At 46.1% G+C, this 22161-nt stretch overlaps 1 protein-coding gene across 2 annotated transcripts in view; it reads left to right on the top strand.

The window, feature by feature from the left end:
- The window catches only part of SYT1 (synaptotagmin 1), a 384974-nt gene that overhangs the window by 104909 nt on the left and 257904 nt on the right, over window positions 1–22161 (top strand). For both annotated transcript variants that reach the window (XM_064141971.1, XM_064141970.1), the window contains exon 2: window positions 3210–3322. The gene's annotated coding sequence lies outside the window, so the exon portion shown is untranslated. The remainder of the gene's footprint in view (window positions 1–3209; window positions 3323–22161) is intronic.

Below are 22161 nucleotides of genomic sequence, written 5' to 3'. Positions count from 1 at the left end.
GGTGACCTCATTCATGTTGATAAATATGTAAAAGTGAGTGCCAGGAGGCTGGAGCCAGGCCCTGCTGGGTGATGCCTGTTGACAAGACAAGGGGCAATGGGTGGAAGTTGAGGCATAGGAAGTTTCATTTAAACATGAGGAGGACTTTTTTCCCTGTGAGGGTGACAGAACCCTGGCACAGGCTGCCCAGGAGGGTCATGGAGTCTCCCTCTCTGGAGATATTCAAGACCTGCCTGGATACATTCCTGTGTGATCTGGTCTAGGAGATCCTGCTCTGGCAGGGGGTTGGACTGAATGAGCTTTTGAGGTCCCTTCAAGCCCCTGACATTCCGTGATTCAAGCTGGTGACTTGAAAGGGTGACAAGAATTGCACATGGAGGCTGGGGATGAGGAGACAAAAAGCAGGAGATCTGGCAGGGAACTCTAGGGAAGACAGATTTAATAGGGAGTTGGGTATCTGGACAGCAGATGCAGAGCTGCCAGCATAACTGTCATTAACATCAGCCAGTAGTCCTGGCTGGAGAGATCTGCCAGTAGAGTAGTGAGCCAAGGAGGCAGGGAAATGGAATTAAATGGGAACTGTCTTTGGGTATATGGGAACATACAGTATATACTACATGCTGTAAAGAATGTGCACCCTTGAAATTCCTTTCAAAAAGCTACCCTAGGCACTGGATAAGCATGGCTCCCTTCCCAACTTTCCACAGGGTTCAAGAAGGCAAGTGTAGAGGCCTCTACCTGGGGAAGAACAACCCCATGCATCAGCACAGGTTAGAATCAGAGAATCAACCAGGTTGGAAGAAACCTCCAAGCTCATCAAGACCAACCTATCATCCAGCCCCGTCCAATCAACTAGACCATGGCACTAAGTGCCTCATCTAGGCTTTGCTTGAACACTTCCAGGGACAGTGGGGTTTGCCTGCTGGAAAGCAGGTCTTCAGAGAGGGACCTGGTGGACAACAAGTTCACCATGAGCCAGCAGTGTGCCCTGGTGGCCAAGAAGGCTAATGGTATTGCACAGTGCACTAAGAAGCGTGTGTGCAGCAGGTTGAGGGAGGTTCTCCTCCTCTTCCACTCTGCTCTGGTCATGCCACACTGGAGTGCTGTGTCCAGTTGTAGATTCCCCAGTTCAAGAGGGACAAAGAACTACTGGAGAGAGTCCAATGGAGGGCTACAAGGATGCTTGGGAGACTGGAGCATCTCTCATATAAGAAGAGGCTGGGAGACCCAGTTATCTTTAGCCTGGAAGAGAGAAGACTGGGAGGCAATCTTGTCAGTGCTCAGTTCAGTGGTGGCCATTGATAAGACAAGGGGCAGTGGACAAACCTGAGCACAGGATGTTTCACTTGAGCTTAAGGAAAAGCTGTTTTACTGTGAGGGGGACAGAGCACTGGAGCAGGCTGCCCAGAGAAGTTGTGCAGTCTCCTTCTCCAGAGACTTTTGAAACCCACCTGCAGATATTCCTGTGCAACCTGCTGCAGGAATACCTGCATGAGAAGGGGAGTTGGACTAAGTGATCTCCAGTGGTCCTTTCTGTCCATTCTGTGACTCTGTGGTTCAAATATATGTGACTCAGAGACTCTCATAAAGCCTCAGAAAGAAGCCAAATTAATCTTTCAAGTGCTTGATGCTGCAGTGCTGTTCCTTTATTAATGTCATTTGTTGCAGTGTAGTTTTTAGTATATTGTTCTGATAAATGAATGTATTCTGTCCAGACAGCCACAAGGTATAAAATAATTGTTGTCTGCAAAAGGCAGAATGTTTTCTTTTTAAACAGCTTTTCCTGATAGTTATTTCATTGAAGCCTTGGAATCATTTCAAGGATTTAGCCTTTCTTTTGTTTTTTGGTGGCAAAGGCACATTGTGTCTTGGTAGAAATTCCTGTTGCCCTATGACTTTGACACTGTCCTGTGCCGCATCCTGGTCTCCAAGCTGGTGACACATGGGTGTGATGGGCAGACCACTGGATGGATAAAGAACTGGCTTGATGGCCACACCCAAAGCATGGCTGTCAATGGCTCCATGTCCCACTGGCCTCCAGTGACAAGTGGAGTCCCTCAGGGATCAGAACTGGCTGAGACCTATTTGGATACATTCCTGTGTGATCTGAGCTAGATGGTGTTGTCCTGCTCTGGCAGGGGGGTTGGACTGGATGATCTCCTTGGGTCCCTTCCAACCCCTCCAACCCCTGACATCCTGTGAGCCTGTGATCTAGTGTGAGGAGTCCATGCCCATGGCAGGGGAGTTTGATCTAGATGATCCTTGTGGTCCCTTCCAGCCTTGACTGATTCTATGATTCTATAATCAAAAGCAGTACATGTAAGATATAGATTCAAAGCACTTGGGGCTGAGAAGGCTCCTTGGACCAGCCTCCTCATATGACATTGAGCATATTGTTTGATTTTGGTGTACCTCAGCCTCCATCTGTATAAAAAATGTATTGATGCAGCTTTATTTTATCTCACTATCTCAGGGATTTGATTTATAAAAATCTTAAAGACTTCTAACAATCTTATTCAAACAATTTCCAGCACAGTAAGCATTCGCTCTTCACTTCACTGGAGCTTCCTAGTCATAGCTGCAGGGGAAACAAGTGATGTGAGTTCTCCTAATTTGTCAGAATAAGAGGCTCTGTAGAAGGAAAATAGAAAAGCTGAGAAGAAGGGGGGAAATAAAAGGTATAATCCGAATTGTACTCTGCAATTGTTTGAGTCTAGGGATTGAATTATCTCATGTGTTACTTACGCCTCTTAATGCAAACTGGTTTGGAATTGTCTGCTTGTCTGTAGAAGTTACAGAGATGTGCAAGCATAAACCCATGTGGTTTTGGTATGAACTGAACTGAGTGAGCAAGCTCAGTTAGGGAAGCTCGAGGGATGCAGCAGCTGGGGAATGTGGTGTGTGTGAGATCACTAGGATTCACCCTCCTTGCCTCACTCATGACTCCTACGGAAATGCATCACATTGGAGCTCACTAAGAAAACAATCCAAGTGAGCCTGTGATGGAGATTTGTTAATGTATTTTTTTTCACTTTATATCTTACCAATTTGATTAATTCTGGTGATCATCAACTTCTGGCAATCAGCAGCTGAAGGGGACTAAAACCAAGTGTAATTAGAGGAGTTTTTTAGCTGTTTATGGGCAAAAATGGAAAGCACAGCTGCATAAGTGCTGGCAAGTGTTTATATGGAATGTCTTTCTCTTACAGGGAGAAGAGGATATTCTCCTGAGCCCTGAAGAAAGTAGCAAGTGACTGCTAGAGGCTTCACTCAAGATTTCCCTGTGGAACGAAGAGCACGTTGATGCCAGTCGTCATATAAGGTACTTGAAACAGTCCTTCTGCTACCTCCATACCTGTTCAGTGCTGCAATGCCTGGTGCTTTCTGAGAACTCAGATGAAAATTGCCTTTCCTGATGTACAGTCTCTTAGATTAGTGCATGTATCATTTTGTGGCAATACAGCAGATTTCATGCTGATGCTGAAGACAGGAAGAAACCCAAACAGTCGATATGCATTCGTTGGCTCTTCAGATAGTGGTTGTATGCTTTGCCTTCTCTCACCATCAGCTTGCATTTTATCAAATCCCAAGCTGTCATGGTTCATTATCCATAGATGATCTTGAGCAGCCTTGCATCTCAAAAAAATATGCTGTGGCATCTGCCATTGTGCACCACTACACAGATCACTTCTGAGGAAGGTTTGTCTTTGATTTATGCGTTCAGCAGTGTGTGCTCCTATGTTTGCTCCTGTGAATGTCTAGAGCGATGGGAGCTGCATACAGTATGTTACTATCATCTCTTGTGCTGGAGATTTCCTGTCTGCTGTGCCTTTTTAGCTAATAAGTCCCGTTTGAGTTGCTGCTTGCACACCTCAATCTCTCCCAGGCAGTCACGTTGCTTCTGTGGTCATTTCATAAGCTGCTGCACTGGTGATGTAAGCAGCACATTAAAATGAAGAGCTGTGGTTGTAGCATCAGTCTTGCATTCTAGACCCTGTATTTTGATTTTCCTGATTTTTGGGAGCCAGAAATAGAACTTATGTCACAATTTTATTAACAGAGAGCAATAATGTCCAGATATATATTCACTCAGGAAGCCTTCATTTCTTGTAAGGTAATTACATTGCTAAGAGACCGATAATCTTTTTTGAAAGACAGTCAGTAAAAGGCACAATACTCACATAAGTAAAAATAAGGAGATAAAAGTCCTCTTCATTCCTGTAATGTACATCTCTGTTTAATTATTGCTGTAAGAGTAAAAAGGAACATGCATATTTTTATCTAGGGATGCTCTGAGGTCATTTCACTGCTCTTTTGTTTCGGCGCTGCATTTGGAAATGAGCTCCTTCTGTTGCTGCTGCTCGATCTCAAAGTACTTGTTACAGCAGTCAAGAGAGAAAATTTATTAGTACCTCTTTTAGCTCTGTTTCAGTACTTCCTGACTTGGTTGCTATTGTAAATTAACCAAAGAAGCTGTTTGGTAAGAAATTGCATGGCTACATTTCTGACTATGCTAAATCTAAGCAGCACTGCTTGCTGTAGCCTAGATAGGCTTTTTCCACCCACTCGCTTTGATGTTTTCTCCAGGGATGAGGAGAGTAAGAGAAACAATCTTCTTCTGTTAGGATTCCTTATAATTGCTGGGCTTGCTGCAATTTCAGGGCAGCATTGCACTAAAACTGTGCCTTTTAATAGAAGAAAAGAATTTCACTGTATTCTGAAGGTATTTACAAGCCTCCTGTTTGCGTGTCAATCTTCCCATACCAATTAATTGTTTCTGTTTGCTAAGGCTTCAGCTCAGTTAGAGCTTTTTAGACTTTTTTCCACCTGTGCAGATGTTTCAGAGAGAGCTTGTGGAAGTGGAGATCGTTTACAGGTCAAATGAAAAGAAACAAGCTATAAAACCAGAAGAATCAGGGCTCTTCTCCACGAAGGTTCACAGAGCACGCAAAGAGCCAGGTGAAAATGCAAAGCAATAGATCCTCAGAGTAACTCGTCCCCAGAGACAAGAACACCTTTGGAAGGAGTAATGCGCTTTGTTTGTGTTGTGGAGCAGCTTATTGTGAGACTACCTTTCAGTGTATGATTTTAGCAGTAGCTGTGCCCAAAGCCTGCCTTTTATTTTGGGTGATAAAACACAGTACAGCTCTCTGGTGGATTTGGAAAGAAAGGGGGAGACAGTGAGAGAGACAAAAATATTTTCTTTCCTAGCTCCCCTGCATCTGTTCCAACATGACTTGCAAGTGAGCTTTTATTGTAGTAGCATGTTCTTCACGCTGATAAAATGGGTTGCCCAGGGAGGTGGTTGAGGCCCCATCCCTGGAGGTGTTTAAGGCCAGGCTTGATGGGGCTCTGTCCAGAGAAGGGCCACGAGGATGCTCAGAGGACTGGAGCACCTCTGCTGTGAGCACAGACGAAGAGTTGGGGCTGTTCAGTCTGGAGAAGGGGGAGGAGGCTCTGAGGTGACCTTCTTGTGGCCTTCCAGGATGTGAAGGGGGCCTACAAAAAAACTGGGGAGGTACTTTTCAAGTTCTCAGGAAGTGACAGGACTGTGGGGAATGGAGCAGAGCTGGAGATGGGTAGGTTCAGGCTGGAGGTGAGGAGGAAGTTGTTGAGCAGGAGAGTGGTGAGAGGCTGGACTGGGTTGCCCAGGGAGGTGGTTGAGGCCCCATGGCTGGAGGTGTTTAAGGCCAGGCTGGCTGAGGCTGTGTGCAGCCTGCTCTAGGGTAGGGTGTCCCTGGGCATGGCAGGGGGGTTGGAACTGGCTGCTCCTTGTGGTCCTTTCCAATCCTGACTGATTCTATGATTCTGCTCTATGATTCTAATTTCCATCTCTGTTCAGTATCATGCCTGTCTATATCTGAGACACACATGATACTGAACAGAGATGGAAGCTGGAACATGAAAGAGTGTCTGTGAATGTGTCTGGGAGGAAGTTGCCACTATTATATAGCTCATGCTAATTTAAATAAAGGCAAATGTTCTGGGGGGGATCTGAAAGTTGAATTTCCATTTGCACAATAGCTTTGAGGGCTTGCATGCTCATTCCCCTGCCTTGTGCCCTGAGGTGGATCGCTGCTAAAGAGATTATGCACCTGTACCCATGGGCTACAACAAGGTTTGCAGCAATGTGAAATAGAATAAAGATGTCTGTAAGGTAAGGACCGAGTGGAAAAGCAAATTAAAAATAGAGGAGGAACAAATCAAAGAGAATTTAAAAAAAGCCACACTGGGAACTTAAGGATGCAACAAAACCTGAAGGTCTGATGCGCAAACCTGAACTAAAAATACTTATTAATCTGCCACCCAAGCTGTAGAATTTGTCTGGGAGGTGTCTCGGTGCTGTTGATGTCTAGATAATAATTTACAAAGTGAGTTAAAGAGAACACTGTAATAGAGAGTCGATAGAGAGATCTTCTGGGACTTCTTGTTAGGAGGTGCTTAGTGAAACAGACAATGTTTGCAGGTTAAGTGTTTGTCCTGGAGTCCTGTATACCCCAAAATTCCTCTGCCTCTGTGCTTTGAATGGGAGAGGGAAAGGCGTGAAAAACCTCCTCCCCTCCTGCCACCCCACCCTGCGTGACGGGGGACAGCAAAGAGTCCTTCTGGCACAAGAGGCGCCCGAGCAGTGCCCTTGCTGGAATCGGGCTGGGATTGGCTGTGCTCTTCACACCTAGGCAGTGGTAACTCTGCTCTTTGTCTAGGAAGGGTATAAATCTTGGGGTACTTCCCACCTTGGGGTTCCTGCCTTAGAGTTCTCCCCTGCCTGGATAGTTCCTGCAGAGGAGTCCCCTGGCACTCCTGGGGGACAGTACTGTCCCTGCTTTGGAAGGCTTCCCACCATAAGCACCCTCTTTATGCAGCTTGAGAGGTGAGCCTTGGACTCCTTTTGAAAGAGAGAGAGGGGACAAGCCTCTGAACCTCCCTTTCTCTCACACAGCCTGGCTCACCTGTGAGTAAACTTTTGGCTCAGCCTGATTAATAGTGGGACTGCTGTGTTTAGTTGCTTAGCCTTTTCCAACTCCTGACTTATAAGAGTCTAATTTATCTATGCTATCCTTGTAAGATCTTCTCAATCAAACTGAATCTGCTAATTTAAATTAGTTTCTGTGTATAGTTCTGGGGGCAGGTTTTGGGAAAATAAAATAACACTATTTTTCTATACATTCCTGACTCGGCCACATGAATTCCCTGCCTCCACAACAGAATCTTAAGCTGGTGAAATATTCCATCAAATGTTTTAGATGCAATTTATCTCTAAGAGGTTTTATTCCCATTTCAAAATATTTATGGGGTGTTGATTTCCATGCTATTTTTTGTTTGTATTTAATGGTAGTAAGAAGGATGAAAGCAGATACCATTTTTAATTCCACTGTAGTTGCCTTGGATGTTCTGGAAATGCAGAGAGGAGCTCAGGTCAGCACTAGGGAATCTCCACGGAGCGCAGAGGAAGGCAGTTAATAGAATCATAGACACAGCTCCACAATCAGGAGGCCCCAGACCAACAACTCTCAGTGGTCTGACACCATTTAATTCCAGAAACTCTGCCAGCTGTTAGCACAACTGTCACAAGTTCTTTCCCATTTTATTGCCTTAGCAGGATTTTGTTTCTAGCCCATTTAAGGAGAAAACCTGGAATCCCAATTGTAAAACTCCATTAACCACCACGGAGCATGTAGGACTACAATGGAAATTCTGTTTCAGCATACCTCAGTGGAAGAAACACATTTTGTAAGCCAGGTTTAAATATCTCCTTATAAAGCAGAGAATGTTACCTATGTGCCCTCTGCATTGGTTGAGAAACATTATGCTTTCTCAGCCTGTTCCAGAATCATAGAATCAAGCAGGTTGGAAGAGACCTCCAAGATCATCCAGTCCAACCTAGCACCCAGCCCTAGCCAGTCAACCAGACCATGGCACTAAGTGCCTCATCCAGGCTTTGCTTCAACACCTCCAGCAACTCCTGGGCAGCCCATTCCAATACTGATCATCTCTTTGGCAAGGACTTTCTCCTAATATCCAGCCTAGACCTCCCCTGCCACAACTTCAGACTCTGTCCCCTTCTGTTGCTGGTTGTGTGGCAGAAGAGCCCAACCCCACCTGGCTACAGCCTCCCTTCAGGGAGTTGTAGCCAGCAATGAGCTCTGCCCTGAGCCTCCTCTTCTGCAGGCTGCACACCCCCAGCTCCCTCAGCCTCTCCTCACAGGGCTGTGCTCCAGGCCCCTCACCACCTTTGTCGCCCTTCTCTGGACACCTTCCAGCACCTCAACATCTCTCTTAAATTGAGGAGCCCAGAACTGGACACAGCACTCAAGGTGTAGCCTGAGCAGTGCTGGGTACAGGGGCAGAAGAACCTCCCTTGTCCTGCAGGCCACCCTCTTCATGATCCAGCCCAGGATGCCATTGGCTCTCCTGCCCACCTGGGCACACTGCTGCCTCATGTTCAGCTACTCTCTACCAGCATCCCCAGGTCCCTCTCTGCCTGGCTGCTCTCAGCCACTCTGGCCCCAGCCTGTAGTGATCCTTGGGGTTGTTGTGGCCAAAGTGCAGAACCCTGCCCTTGGCCTTGTTCAATCTCATCCCATTGGCCTCTGCCCACCCATCCAGCCTGGCCAGGTCCCTCTGCAGGGCTCTCCTACCCTGTAACAGATCAACACCTGCTCCTAGCTTGGTGTCATCTGCAGACTTACTGATGCTGGACTCAATCACCTCATCCAGATCATCAATAAGGTTGGAATTTTTCTGTCTATGAAGTGATTCTAGTAGGCTTCTCTATTTTCTGTCTACTGGGACATTGTTCACATATTATTGTGGAACTACAAAAAAAGCAGTGGCTAAGACGTTGCAATGCACACCAAAATTAGAAGTGAACAGTGTTGGCACAGTTGGCAGCCTTGTCTCAGAGCGAAGACTGTGATAGACCATGACCTTGTCAGTGAAAATGCAAATAATTGCACCACTACTTCTTCTTTTCCCTATATTTTTGACCTTTTTTTTGGAATTAACTCTTCACATTGTTCCTCTTCTGGAGCCAAGGTTCCACAGCCTGTTCCAGTGCTCTGTCACCCTTACAGTAAACAAGTTCTTCCTCATGTTGAGGTGGAACTTCCTGTGCTTTGGTTTCCATCCATTGCCCCTTATCCTATTCCAGGTCACAAGTGAGCAGAGCCTGTGCCCTCCCTCTTGACTCCCAGCCCTGAGATATTTATAATCATTGATTAGATCTTCTCTAAGTCTTCTCTTCACCAGACCAAAAAGCCCCAGGTCCTTCAGCCTCTCCTTATAGGGCAGTGCTCCAGCCCTTAATCATCTTTGCAGCCCTCCTTTGGACTCTTTTGAGCAGATCCCCTTCTAAACTGGGGAGCCCAGAACTGGATGCAATATTTAAGTTGAGGTGGTGAGGTCTCACTAGGTCCAAGTAGAGGGGGAGAACCTCTCTGGATCTGCTGGCCACACTCCTCTTACTAGCCCCCAATACCTTGGCCTTAGCCACCAGGGCACATTGCTGTCCCACGCAGAACTTGTCCACCAGCGCTCTCAGGTCCTTCTCCATAGTGCTGCTCTCCAGCAAATCACCTCCCTGCCTGTGCTGATGCAGTTTATTTTTCCTTCCCTGGTGCAGGACTCTGCACTTACCCTTGCTGATCTCTGCCCAGCTCTCAGTCTGTCCAAGTCTCACTGACTGGCCTCACAGCCTTCAAGTGTGTCAGCCAAGCCTCCCAGTTTGGTATTGTCAGCAAACTCTCTGATTCAGGATGAACAAGACATACCAAAGGCTTTTTCTGGGGGAAAAGAAAATGTCACAAAGTAATGCAATCAAGAGCAGGTCTTACTCTCTACAAGAAAGAGAATAAAACTGCAGGTGCAAGAAGGCTTCTTTCTTCCCACAGTGCTGCATTTATTGTGTTCTAGTCCAAACCAGAGGCAATTATACATCAGCTGTTAAACAAAATGAGAATAATCAAAGTTAGCTCACTGAGCCAGAGGTGGTAGTTGGAGTCCTTGCTGTTTCTCCCAGTCAATCTCAGCATCAGTGATGGTCAGAAAATAGACACTCATTCTCCCGCATATGTTTATGTGGCGGGGGGGCATGACTTTTATTTGCTTTTTGGCAAGCAAAAAAGGAACTAAAACTGCTTGGGAACAAAACAGATTTAGGAGGAAAGGCTGCATCTACAAGTGCATGCCATACTTGGGAGGAGAATTGTGATTTTTCAACTGGCTGGATAAAACACCCACTGGATTAGCACAGGAGAAAGCCAAGAACCTGGCAAAATTCGAGCTTCTTAGGAGATTTTAGGGGTGAGAATAAAAAAATTGCCTTTGTACAACAAAACAAATGGATAAGAGGGTGGGAGACTCAAGAGGGACAGGGATCTGCTGGAGAGGGTCCAGTGGAGGTCTGCAAGGATGATTAGGAGACTGGAGGGCATGGCTGATGAGGAGAGGCTGAGGGACCTGGGTCTATTTAGTCTGGAGAAGAGAAGACTGAGAGGGGATTTGATGAATGTTTATAAGTATCTGAGGGCTGCCAGGAGTGGGGGAACAGGCTCTGCTCACTGCTCCCTGGGATAGGACAAGGAGCAATGGGTGTAAGCTGCAGCAAAAGAGGTTCTGCCTCAACACAAGGGGGAACTTCTTGTCTGTAAGGCTCCCAGAGCACTGGCACAGGCTGCCCAGAGAGGCTGTGGAGTCTCCTTCTGTGGAGCCTTTCCAGGCCTGTCTGGATGTGTTCCTCTGGTACCTGTGTTAGGTAGGATTGTGCTGCTCTGGCAGTGGGGTTGGACTGGATGATCTCCTTGGCTCCATTCCAACCCCTAACATCCTGTGAGCCTGTGAACCGGACACAGTATTTGGGTTAGGGTCTCAGCAGAGCAGAGTAAAGCAGGAGAATCACCCCTCCAGCCCTGCTGATGCAAAAGGACACAGTTGGCCTTTCTGGGGTGCATGAGTGCTCTGCTGGCTCATGGGGAGCTTGTCCCCATTAATCACATTCCAGATAAACTATTGCAGGAGGTTACATATATGGTTTAGAAAATGATTGACTGAATGAGCTTGGAGGTCTCTTCCAAACTGGTTGATTCTGTGATTCTATGATTTGTCATAAAAGAGGATACAAGCTTAAGGAGGCCATAAACTTATTAGTTTGATTCAGAAAGACCTGTGGACCTGTTGCAGATTTGATGTGGAAAACTTTTCACCCCCAAAAAAAGTAGAAAATATTTTGTTACAAATTGGCTAAGGAAAAAGGAAAGACAAAAGAAAACCTAAGAGGATCCTTCTGACCACCTTCGCATCTGAATGAATCAGAATGGTGTGGTTTGGGTGTGACCCTTCCCCTCCCAGTCTTAGGAAATCACCCAGACTAGACTCAGCCCTGCTGGAAATTAAGGAATGGAGCTTTATATTTACAGCTTAGCACAAGGTACAAGCAAGTATTTACAATATCTACAGCTATAGACAGAAATAGACAAGTTAAAAATGATAGAGAAACACAGCAGCCCTCCCAGAAACCTGAGTCCCCAGGAGGGGCTCCCAACCACCCTTCCACCTTCTTCCCATCCCTCTACCTTAACCCAGACTTTTCCTTATGTTCAAGGTGAGTTTGGAGAATTGGCCAGGGAAGCAGAAGGATTAGTTACATAGACAGCAGGTTAGGGAGTAAAAGTGCATGCAGCCAGAGACACACAGCAACTGTTTTATCTATGTTTGTGTTCTGGTTCTTTTACATCTCAGCAGTGCATCATTGTATCCTTTTCACAGCCTACAATCTAATTCTTCTCTCCAAAATATTCCACCTAGCTTCAAACTAGCACAATTGGCCATTTTAAAAGACCAGATTGCAAAAGGGAAGAGCTCAAAGAAAGGCAGTTGTTTTCCAAGACATATTGGAATCATGAGCCTGAAGCAGTCCAGGGGTGGAGTTTCTGGATGGCATAAACCCACTGCTGAAAGCCACAGTCTCACTCTCCCTTCTTGTTCCATCCCTGAAAATCAACAGAGGAGTTTTCAGCCAGGTGTGCCCTATTGCTGCCTCACAAGGAACAGTGCAGGAAGTGCATAGGGCAGGCAAGCCCTGGCTCTGGCAGGCTCTCAGTTGGCAAGGGCCAGGTCTCCAGGCTGGGTCAGGCATATCCCTTCAGTGCCCACCTCTGCTTTTGGGCTGCCTGTTCTTTAGACCGTTTGTTAGGACACTCTCCAGAGATAAATGCATCCTCTGCTGTCTTCCCACTGTTCCTTTGGTAAGCTTTATTACTCACAACTTGTGTCTCTCCATGTCAGGAAGGTGGCAGGCCAGCCAGAGTGCTGTTGACCTTGTGAGTGTCAGAAACCAGTTGGAGTTGTTGGCACAACCAACCTGTTTGTTTTCTTCTCGCGTTAAGAGAAAAGCTCTACTGTGAAACTCTGTGTACTTTTACAATACAAATTCTTATCTGTGTCTGACAGATCTCATCACTATGAGAGATCCAAAATCTGTGTCTCTCTCTAAGATTTCATTATCTGGCACTTTCCTGCAGCAGCTTGTCTGCTACTTACACGGAGAATTTAATTTTGCCCAAACATCTTGTGCGTCTGTATCTCCTTGGTATTGATAAGAGTGGCTTGTGGTAATGCTTATCTCCTTTCAACTCTGGGAATGCAATAAAGGAGGAAAACACAAAGTAATAGCCACATGTATTAGTTAGGCAGACATCCATCTCTGTATTGGCTTTTCAGGTATCTTAAGCAACAGAGATCACAATAAAAGCAGCTTTAACGTGGCAAACCTGCCCACAAACCCAAATAAATTGCTCTCCAAAAAAAGAGCAGTCCAAGGTGGATCTTTCCTGTTGGTTCCTGCTTGTCTTTGTTTCCTTCTCTACACAGCTTTCTGAACAAATTGTTAATTGCCAGAGTTCTCTCTTTGCAGCTGCTGTAATTTGACTCTTGGAGGCATGTGAAGCTTGGGTCTGGTCCCTGGATTCAGACTCTTTGTCCTTGGAAAGTTAGCAAAAGTTGATATTCGAGCATACAGCTCTCTATAGGTGTTAATACCACGTGCTGTCACTTGCCAAAGTATCACTTCCTCCTGGGTGGGTGGTGGCTGCATAACTCAAAAGCCCTTCTTTGGCTTTAATACCACAGTTTGAGAGGTGTAGATGCCTGGAGGAGTGTGATGGTTTGGGTGTTCCCCTCCCTCCTCCCACTTTGGAAAATCACACAGCTAAACTCAGCAGCTCTGGAAATTGAATGAAGCTTTGTGTTTACAGCTTAGCACAATAGACAAGCAGATATTTACAGTATATACAGAAATATACAAGGGAAAAAGTTACTACAGAAACACAACAGCCCTCCCAGAAACCTGAGCCCCCAGGAGGGGGTCCCCACAACCCTTCCACCTTCCTCCCACCCCTCTACCTTACCCCAGACTTTGCCTTACACTCAAGGTAGTTTGGATGGTTGGCCAGGGTGGTTAGGAAGCAGTCACACCAAGAGCAGGTTAGGTTAGAGAGAAAAGTTCAGCCCAAAGCCCAGACAGAGAACAACTCTGTTATCTATATTTGTGTTCTTGTTCTTATCCATCTCAGCAAGCCTATGAGTGCAGCAGCCATCACCATTGTTTCCACAGCCTGTAATCTAATTCTTCTCACCAAAACGTTCTAGCTAGGCTCAAACTAGCACAAGGAGGATCTTCTGCAGAACTTGTGTCTGGGTGTATTCATTTGAATCTGTGAACTCCCTGATGATACATTTCTTGAATTACAAACTGCTTGCGTGGAAGGAGGATGTTTTACTCACGGTAATGATTTCCAGTGGGATCCCGGCATTCCTTTTCTTCTCAAATCCAGGTTAGCAGTGATCGAATTGTGGTTGTCATAGGCATCACAGCCAAGCCTTCAAGATGCCCTGAGGTTTACAGTGGCATAAAACTATCCAAAGTACATTTTCTTACTCTAACTCAAGTATTGTATGCATCTGCTGTGAAGGGATGGTGCCTCAAAATGCACGTTGTATCTCACCTGAGGTTGTTGAGCCAACTCTTGCATGCTTGGTTACATTGATTTTAGTGGAAAAAAATGTGGATTAAGATGCTAGCCAAACACAGTAGTCATTGTCAGCAACTAATGAACTCAGTGCTTGGCTAGGACTGGAGATAAATTTGAATCTACTTAGAATTACAACACGGTGTTCATTAGCTTCAGCAAGGGCAATTTTGGAGATAAAGTGTTGCTATCACCCAACATCTTAAATAAACAGTTGGTCTAAGCAGGTGGTGGGCAGAGATCAATGACTTTCCATTAAACAATAGGTAATTTCTCAGTAGGAAATTACTCCCATTCCCAAAAAGGGTCACATACCAAATTTCTTTTGCTAGTTTATGGCTGTGTGAAATTTGCCACTCGAGTATGCGTGGTCTAGAAACATGAAGAGGCAGAGCACCTGACAGGTGTTTTGAATGTTGTTTATAATGGTACACCTGAAGGCTTCCTTGTGCTTGATGCTGCATGCACAGAGTCTCAGCTTTACACTGAAGTTCACTGCCCTATTTGAATAGAACACAATAGAATAGAATAAACTAGGTTGGAAGAGACCTGCAAGCTCATCCAGTCCAACCTAGCACCCAGCCCTAGACAATCAACCAGACCATGGCACTAAGTACCCTACCAAGTCTTGAACACCTCCAAGGACAGTGACTCCACCACCTCCCTGGGCAGCCCATTCCAATGCAAATCACTTTCTCTGTCAAGAACTTCCTCCTAATATCCAGCCTAGACCTACCCTGGCAGAACCTGAGACTGTGTCCCCTTCTTCTGTTGCTGGTTGTGTGGCAGAAGAGGCCAACCCCACCTGGCTACAGCCTCCCTTCAGGGAGTTGTAGACAGCAATGAGCTCTGCCCTGAGCCTCCTCTTCTGCAGGCTGCACACCCCCAGCTCCCTCAGCCTCTCCTCACAGGGCTGTGCTCCAGGCCAGACTGACCATATTGGGTGAGACCAGGGCTTGCTTACCCTTGTTTGGCCAAGACACAAGTGCATAAACACCTGTGGGTACCTGTTTATCACTTTGGGAGGGGACATAATGGCCCAAGCCTTTATCTTGCTCCCACCTTTGCTTCCCCCATCAGCAGAAGAGTTGGGCAAGCCAGGATATGTTTTAAGCCTATTAGCCTTCCATGGCACTTCATATACTTATGTCTGCATAGATAGGATTTTGAGGGGATAACGGTGTACTGGAGAAGGGTGCAGATATGGATACATTACTCTGCCTTTTTGATTAAATCTTTTACAAACACCTTTATATTATTTCAGGGTAAAGTTCATTATCTTTGCTTTACATTTAGCTGTGTCATGGCCTGGTTAAGAGGGAAAGGAAAAGTGTCACCATTGCTAGAGTTATTTTCACAGTGTTTCCTGTTTCATTGTCTCAAGATTCACATGCTGTGTTTTTCTGTTCCATAAATCAAACCTAATTCAGCACTTCCTGAAGTTGTTCTTCCACCTATGTGTAACCTAACAGTGGACTAAAGTGAGATGACTTGAAGAGTGTTAGGTGATAGGTTGGACTCAATCATCTCAGAGGTCTTTTCCAACCTACCTAATTCTGTGACTTTGTGATTTGTTAGTTTGTGTTTTTTTGAAATCAAACTACAGCATCAGGGTTTGTTTTTTTTTTTGAGGGGGTGAATTTTATTCCATTTTAAAAAGAAGAATGTTTATTTTGCATGGATGAAGCTGAATTTTAGGGTTAACCGACACATTTGCATTAGAAAATGTCAGGGTTTGGTAATTTTTCATTAAGTGATTCTCCTTCAGTGGTTTGCATAGTAAAACAATTTGCATTTTTAGGATGTAAGGCAAAGCAGAAAATCTCCAAATTGTTATTCTATAAATCTATGTTATCTGCTATGCTACAAGAATGCTTAATTAAAACCACTTTAAAGTAGTTTAACTCTAGATACATATTTTGGAAGAAATTTGTAGAATCATAGAATAGAATCATAGAATCAATCAGGTTGGAGGAGCCCTCCCACTCTCTGGGAAGAACTTCCTCCTAACATCCAGCCTAGACCTCCCCTGGCAGAACCTGAGGCTGTGTCCCCTTCTTCTGTTGCTGGTTGCCTGGCAGAAGAGGCCAACCCCACCTGGCTACAGCCTCCCTTCAGGGAGTTGTAGCCAGCAATGAGCTCTGCCCTGAGCCTCCTCTTCTGCAGGCTGCACACCCCCAGCTCCCTCAGCCTCTCCTCACAGGGCTGTGCTCCAGGCTCCTCACCAGCTTCGTTGCCCTTCTCTGTCAGCTTCTGACCTGAGTATTGTGTTTAATGGAACTGTTATTTCTCTTAATTTAGCAATAATGCCCTTGCTTATGTCCCCTAAGACCAAAGTAGCCTTATCCAACAGCTGCTCTGCATGACTGTAGAGAGGACTGCTGCTTTTAGTCCTGTTACCTGCAGCATGCTATGCAGGCCTGTGTTCATCTTCGTTTACTTTCACCAGATGTGCAAAACTTCCTGTCTTAAATGTCATGCATATTCCTCTCTGCTTAGTCTTTCTAGCAACACTTTCTATATAAGATGGTTTGGGTTAGAAAGGACCTTAAAGATCACCTAGTTCCACACCTCCCACTAACCCAGGTTACCCAAGGTCCCATTCAACCTGGCCTTTAGCAGCTGCAGGGAGGGGCATACATGACTGCCTTGAGCAACCTGTTCCAGCATCTCACCACTTTCACTCTAAAGAATTCCTCTGGAATCCCCAGGCTAAATCTCCCCTTTCCTAGCTTCAAGTCTTTCTCCTGCATCCTACCACTAGGAGCCCTTGTCAAAAATCCCTCCCCAGCTCTCTTGTAGGTACCTTCAGGTACTGGTAGGCTGCTCTAAGGTCTCCCCAGAGCCTTCTCTTCTGCAGGCTGAACAACCCCAGTTCTCACAGAGTTGAGCCCCCCTGGTCTGGCCAGTTTCTCTGAAGTGACAACTGCTGCTGCTAAACCAGGAGCTGCTAGACTGTGGTTGGCTCAGAATCAGCATCACCTGTCACAGCAGGAACCTTTACCTCCTATGTGTGTTAGGTGACAGGAGCTCAGTTCCAGGTGTGGTGGTCCAGAATGGTGGTCTTTCAGTCCATGCAAGCCAAGCAGTCAGGCAGGTGGTCCCCTGTGAGCATGCACAAGCTCAGCCTGCATTCCCCGGCTGGTTTCTTGTCCAGTTGTTGCATGCTGGGGAGCTCCTGGGGGTCTGAGCTCATGCAGAAGGGGATTTTGGGGACAGTGAGAGTACAGAGAGGATGCTTGCCTAGCACTTGTCAGAAATTTAGCTCAAAACAAGTTGTTTTTCTCTGAGATATCGGGACACATTGCTCACCGTGGTCTTTGACAACCCTAAAATGAAGATCTGATGTAGAGCTTATGGGGATTTTGAAAGCTAAAGTGTGACTTTTCTGTTTGCTTACAGGCTCCCAATACACATTTAAACTCGGGGGGGGTTCTAAGTTTTGGATATCTGTGCTGGTTTGAAGCTAGCTAGAATGTTTGAGAAGAACTAGATCACAGGCTGTGAAAGGGAAACAATGGTGAGGTGTACTGCACTCATAGGCTTGCTGAGATGTCTAAGAACAAGAACATAAACAGAGATAACAGAGTCGCTGTCTGGGCTTTGTGAACTTCTCTACCCTAACCTGCTGTGTGACTAATCCACCTGCTTCCTAACCCCCCTGGCCAGCCCTCCAAGCTGCTTTGAGCATAAGGCAAGCTATCGGGTAAGGGAGACGGGTGGGAGGAAGGTGGAAGGGTGGTTGGGAGCCCCTCCTGGGGACTCAGGTTTCTGGGAGAGCTGTTGTGTTTCTGTATTACCTTTTCCCTTGTCTATTTCTGTCTATAACTGTATATACTGTAACTATCTGCTTGTCTATTGTGCTAAGCTATAAATACAAAGCTTCATTCAATTTCCAGAGTGGCTGAGTCTAGGCTGGGTGATTTTCCAAAGTGTGGGGGGTGGCTAACACCCAAACCATCGCAGTACCCATAATCAAAATGTTTCCTTTATCACTCAAAGTAAATTGGATTTCCCTTTCCCTCATTCTGAAGTGTAGGGCTGTTTTCAACTTTACCAGACAATTCCTTGTCATTAGTCTCCTTTCTAAGAGCTTTTGTGGTTTGAAGCATCCACACTGAAACAGAAGAGCTGCATGGAGGGTAGAATACTTTGAGGCTGCTGAAGCAGGGCAGCCAAATAGATTCCCCATGGTTTCTTTCTACATATCTGCTTCGTGTCCACTGCATGACTTCTGTAAAACCGTGCTTTTCTTCCCCTCTCTGCCATCAGCTAGTGGAGCTTCCAGGTGGACACCAAATTCTGCCTGTGCTCCTCTCAGCTGGATAACTACAGCTCACAGCAGCAGTTCAAATCTATAGGAAAAAAACTCCCCTGCAGGTTTTGAGCTTCATACTCTGCTTGTGATACATATTTATTTGCCTGCTTTAACTTCTTTTTTTAACTGCTCTAGCCATGCAAACATATCCTCCAAAACCTTTCTGTCCTCCATTCTGGATATGAAATTCTGATGTTGTGTTAATAATGTAGTGTGACAGATGGATGCACTCCAGGGCAAAACATTTCTAGGGGATGGACTAAGGAGTGCAACATTTCTACACTGTCAGCTGCTTGGCTTTGCAGCTTTGACAAATCCAGTGCTGAATATCACAGAATCATAGAATCACCTAGATCAGAAGAGATCTCCAAGCTCATCCATTCCAACCTAGCACCCAGCCCTAGCCAATCAACCAGACCATGGCACACAGTCCAACCTATCACCCAGCATTATCCAATCGAGTAGACCATGGCAGCTAGAGGAAGGCATCCAGTCTTTGCTTGAACACCTCCAGAGGTAGTGACTCCACCACCTCCCTGGGCAGCCCATTCCAATGCCAATCACTCTCTGTGAACAACTTCCTCCTAACAGCCAGCCTAGACCTCCCCTGCCACAACTTGAGACTGTGTCCCCTTGTTCTATTTAATCTGTATGAGTGAGTCTGTAAACAATTGTGCATGTTGACTGAGTAACTTGTATATTAAAGAAGAGCTTCCCCTTGCTTCACTGTAAAATATAATCTCCTTAAGGTAACGATTACATTACTGGAGTTGAATGAGGTTAAAGGAGGCAAAGTGCAAGGTCTTGCACTTGAATTGGAGAAATCCTCATTATCAATAAAGGTTGGGGGAGGATGTGATACAGAGCAGCCCAGTGGAAAAGAACTTGGGGGTACTGGTGGGTGAAAAAAGCTGGGCATGAGCCAACAACACACAGGTGCAGCCCAGAAAGCCAGTGGCATCCTGGGCTGCATCAAAAGCGGTGCAGTGAGGAGGCTGGGAGAAATGATTCTGCCACTCTGCTCTGCTCTGGTGAGACCTCACCTGGAGTACTGCATCCAGCTCTGGGGCACTGCAAGAAGGACGTAAATCTGATGGAGATGGTACTGAGTGCCACAAAAACGCTCAGAATGTACCTGCCCTATGAAGTCAGGCAGCATTTCATTATCAGAAGGAGACCTGCAAGAAAGCTGGAGAGGCACAGTTTACAAAAGCATGTAGCAGCAAAACAAACAGCCGTGTTGATCCTTGTATTTAGTAGCTTTAGGCTGGATGTTAGGATCAAGTTCTTTACTATAAGAGTGGTGGAACACTGGAATAGGTTGAGGCCTCATCTCTGGAGACACCCAAGGCAAGACTTACTGAGACTCTAACGGGAATGTCCCTGCTTACTGCAGGTGGATTGGACTGGATGACCTTAAAAAGTCCCTTCAAATCCAATGCATTCTGTGACTCTGTTCTATGACTTTAAGGTAAAAGAGTCTACAGTAACATCGGTCATTGCCATAAACTTTACAAACCCAAACATGGTACCAGTGTCTGGCAGAAGTGCTATACCTGCACTCAGCAACTTGAATCACAGAACCACAGAATTTCTCAGATTGGAAAAGCCCTTCAAGCTCATGCAGTCCAAGCATTAGTTTCACACTGACAAGTCCTTGACCAAACCAAAGCCCTCAGCACAACATCTCATCACTGTGAATTGATGTGGCTGGAAAGGACCACCAGGATCATCCAGTCCAACCTTCATCCCAGCAGCCTTCATCACCAGACCATAGCCTCAAGCACCACAGCCACTCTCCTTTTAAACACCTCCAGGGATGGTGACTCCACCACCTCCCTGGGCAGCCTGTGCCAGTGCCTGACCACCTGCTCAGGAAAGAACTTCCTCCCAGCATCTAACCTAAACCTCCCCTGGTGCAACTTGAGGCCATTTCCCCTTGTCCTATCATTAGTAACTGGGGAGACCAGCTCCAGCCTCACCACAACCTCCTTTTAGGTAGTTGTAGAGCGCAATGAGGTCCCCTCTCAGTCTCCTCTTCTCCAGACTAAACACCCCCAGCTCCCTCAGCCGCTCCTCACAGGTCATGTTTGCCAGACCTCTCCCCAGCCTCGTTGCCCTTCTCTGCACCCACTCCAGCACCTCAGTGTCCCTCCTGTACTGTGATGACCAAACCTGGACACAGTACTGGAGCTGTGGTCTCACCAGTGCTGAGTGCAGGGGCATGATCACCTCCCTACTCCTGCTGCTCACAGCATTGCTGATCCAGGCCAGGATGCTGTTGGCCTCCTTGGCCACCTGGGCACACTGCTGGCTCATGTTCAGCCAGTTGGCCACCAGCACCCCCAGGTCCTTTTCCTCCTTGCAGCTCTGCAACTGCTCCTCCCCCAGCCTGTAGGGCTGCTGGGGGTCGTTGTGGCCAAAGTGCATGACCTGGCACTTGGCCTTGTTAAACCTCGTGCCATTGGCCTCAGCCTATGGCTCCATCCTGTCCAATTCCCTCTGCAGAGCCTTCCTCCCCTCCAGCAGATTGACACTGCTGCTTCATTTGGTGTCATCTGCAAACTTGCTGAGGGTGCATTTGATCCACTCACACAGGTCATTGATGAAGGATGCTTACAGCATGCTCTAGTGTTGTGTCCAGGTCTAGCCCTAACAGCTACCCTTAAGGAACTCTTTTCTTGCCTTGGAGCAGACACAGAGTTTGGGTAAGAATAAGGAAAGGTTGTTTGACTCTCTTTGTATCAAATGTCTTTCTTTGTTATATACCTCATTTTATTAGCAGCTATTCCATGTTGGCGTAAATACAGTAATCATTTTTACCAGTAGCCTTACTGTGATGGTTTGGGTGTTCCCCCCCCGCCCCACTTTGGAAATCACCCAGACTAGACTCAGCCACTCTGGAAATTGAATGAAGCTTATATTTACAGCTAGCACAATAGACAAGCAGATAGTTACAGTATATACAGAAATAGACAAGGTAAAAGGCAATACAGAAACACAACAGCCCTCCCAAAAACCTGAGTCCCCAGGAGGGGCTCTCAACTGCCCTTCACCTTCCCCCTACCCCTCTCAACCTTACTCCAGTCCCAAGGAAGAATGGAGGTTTGGCCAGGGGGTTAGGAAGCAAAGTGGATTAGGAAAGGAAAAAAAACAGAGGGTGAGGTTAGAGAGGTGCAGCTCCAAGCTCCCCAGCAGTAGAAGCAGTAGTGCCTTATCTATGTTTGGATTCTTGTTCTTTTACCTCTCAGCAAGCCTATGAGACGTCATTCTTGTTTTCCTTTCACAGCCTGTAATGTAGTTCTTCTCACCAAAACATTCTAGCTAGCTTCAAACTAGCACACCTTACAAATAATTTTAGGCTAGCACTCTCTGCTGTGTAGTGACACTTGCACTCTGAGCTGCTGCAAACCTCATTTGCTGAAACAAAACTCATGTCACTTTTCATGGCAAGGGAGTGACTACGACATTCATAGCTCACATAGAGTCTGACAGTTGAAAACTAAAACAAATTACCTGGAAGGGCAAATCTCTTATTGGCTGACCTTGATACTAATAATGTTTGTGCCCTGGAATGTAAATGGAACACGTTACCAAGTTGGCTTTTCATCACAATAAATTAACAGCTTTTTAATTTACCTATCTCTGAATTCTGGTGGTTTTCAAAACATGTAATTTCAATCTACCTGAATCAATTTAACCAGGGGCAAGGCTAGGAAGTGACTCATTTGCTTCATGCCACTGGGTAGCATTATGCTGCTGAAGGAAGACATTCTGACAGATTTGTGTGCCAGAGAAACCTCCTTTGGCTGTTTCCAG

The sequence above is a fragment of the Pogoniulus pusillus genome, chromosome 4, assembly GCF_015220805.1.
Source record: "Pogoniulus pusillus isolate bPogPus1 chromosome 4, bPogPus1.pri, whole genome shotgun sequence".
Lineage (NCBI taxonomy): Eukaryota > Metazoa > Chordata > Aves > Piciformes > Lybiidae > Pogoniulus > Pogoniulus pusillus.
Note: the sequence above shows the minus strand (reverse complement) of the source record. Positions and strands in the feature narration are given on the sequence as shown.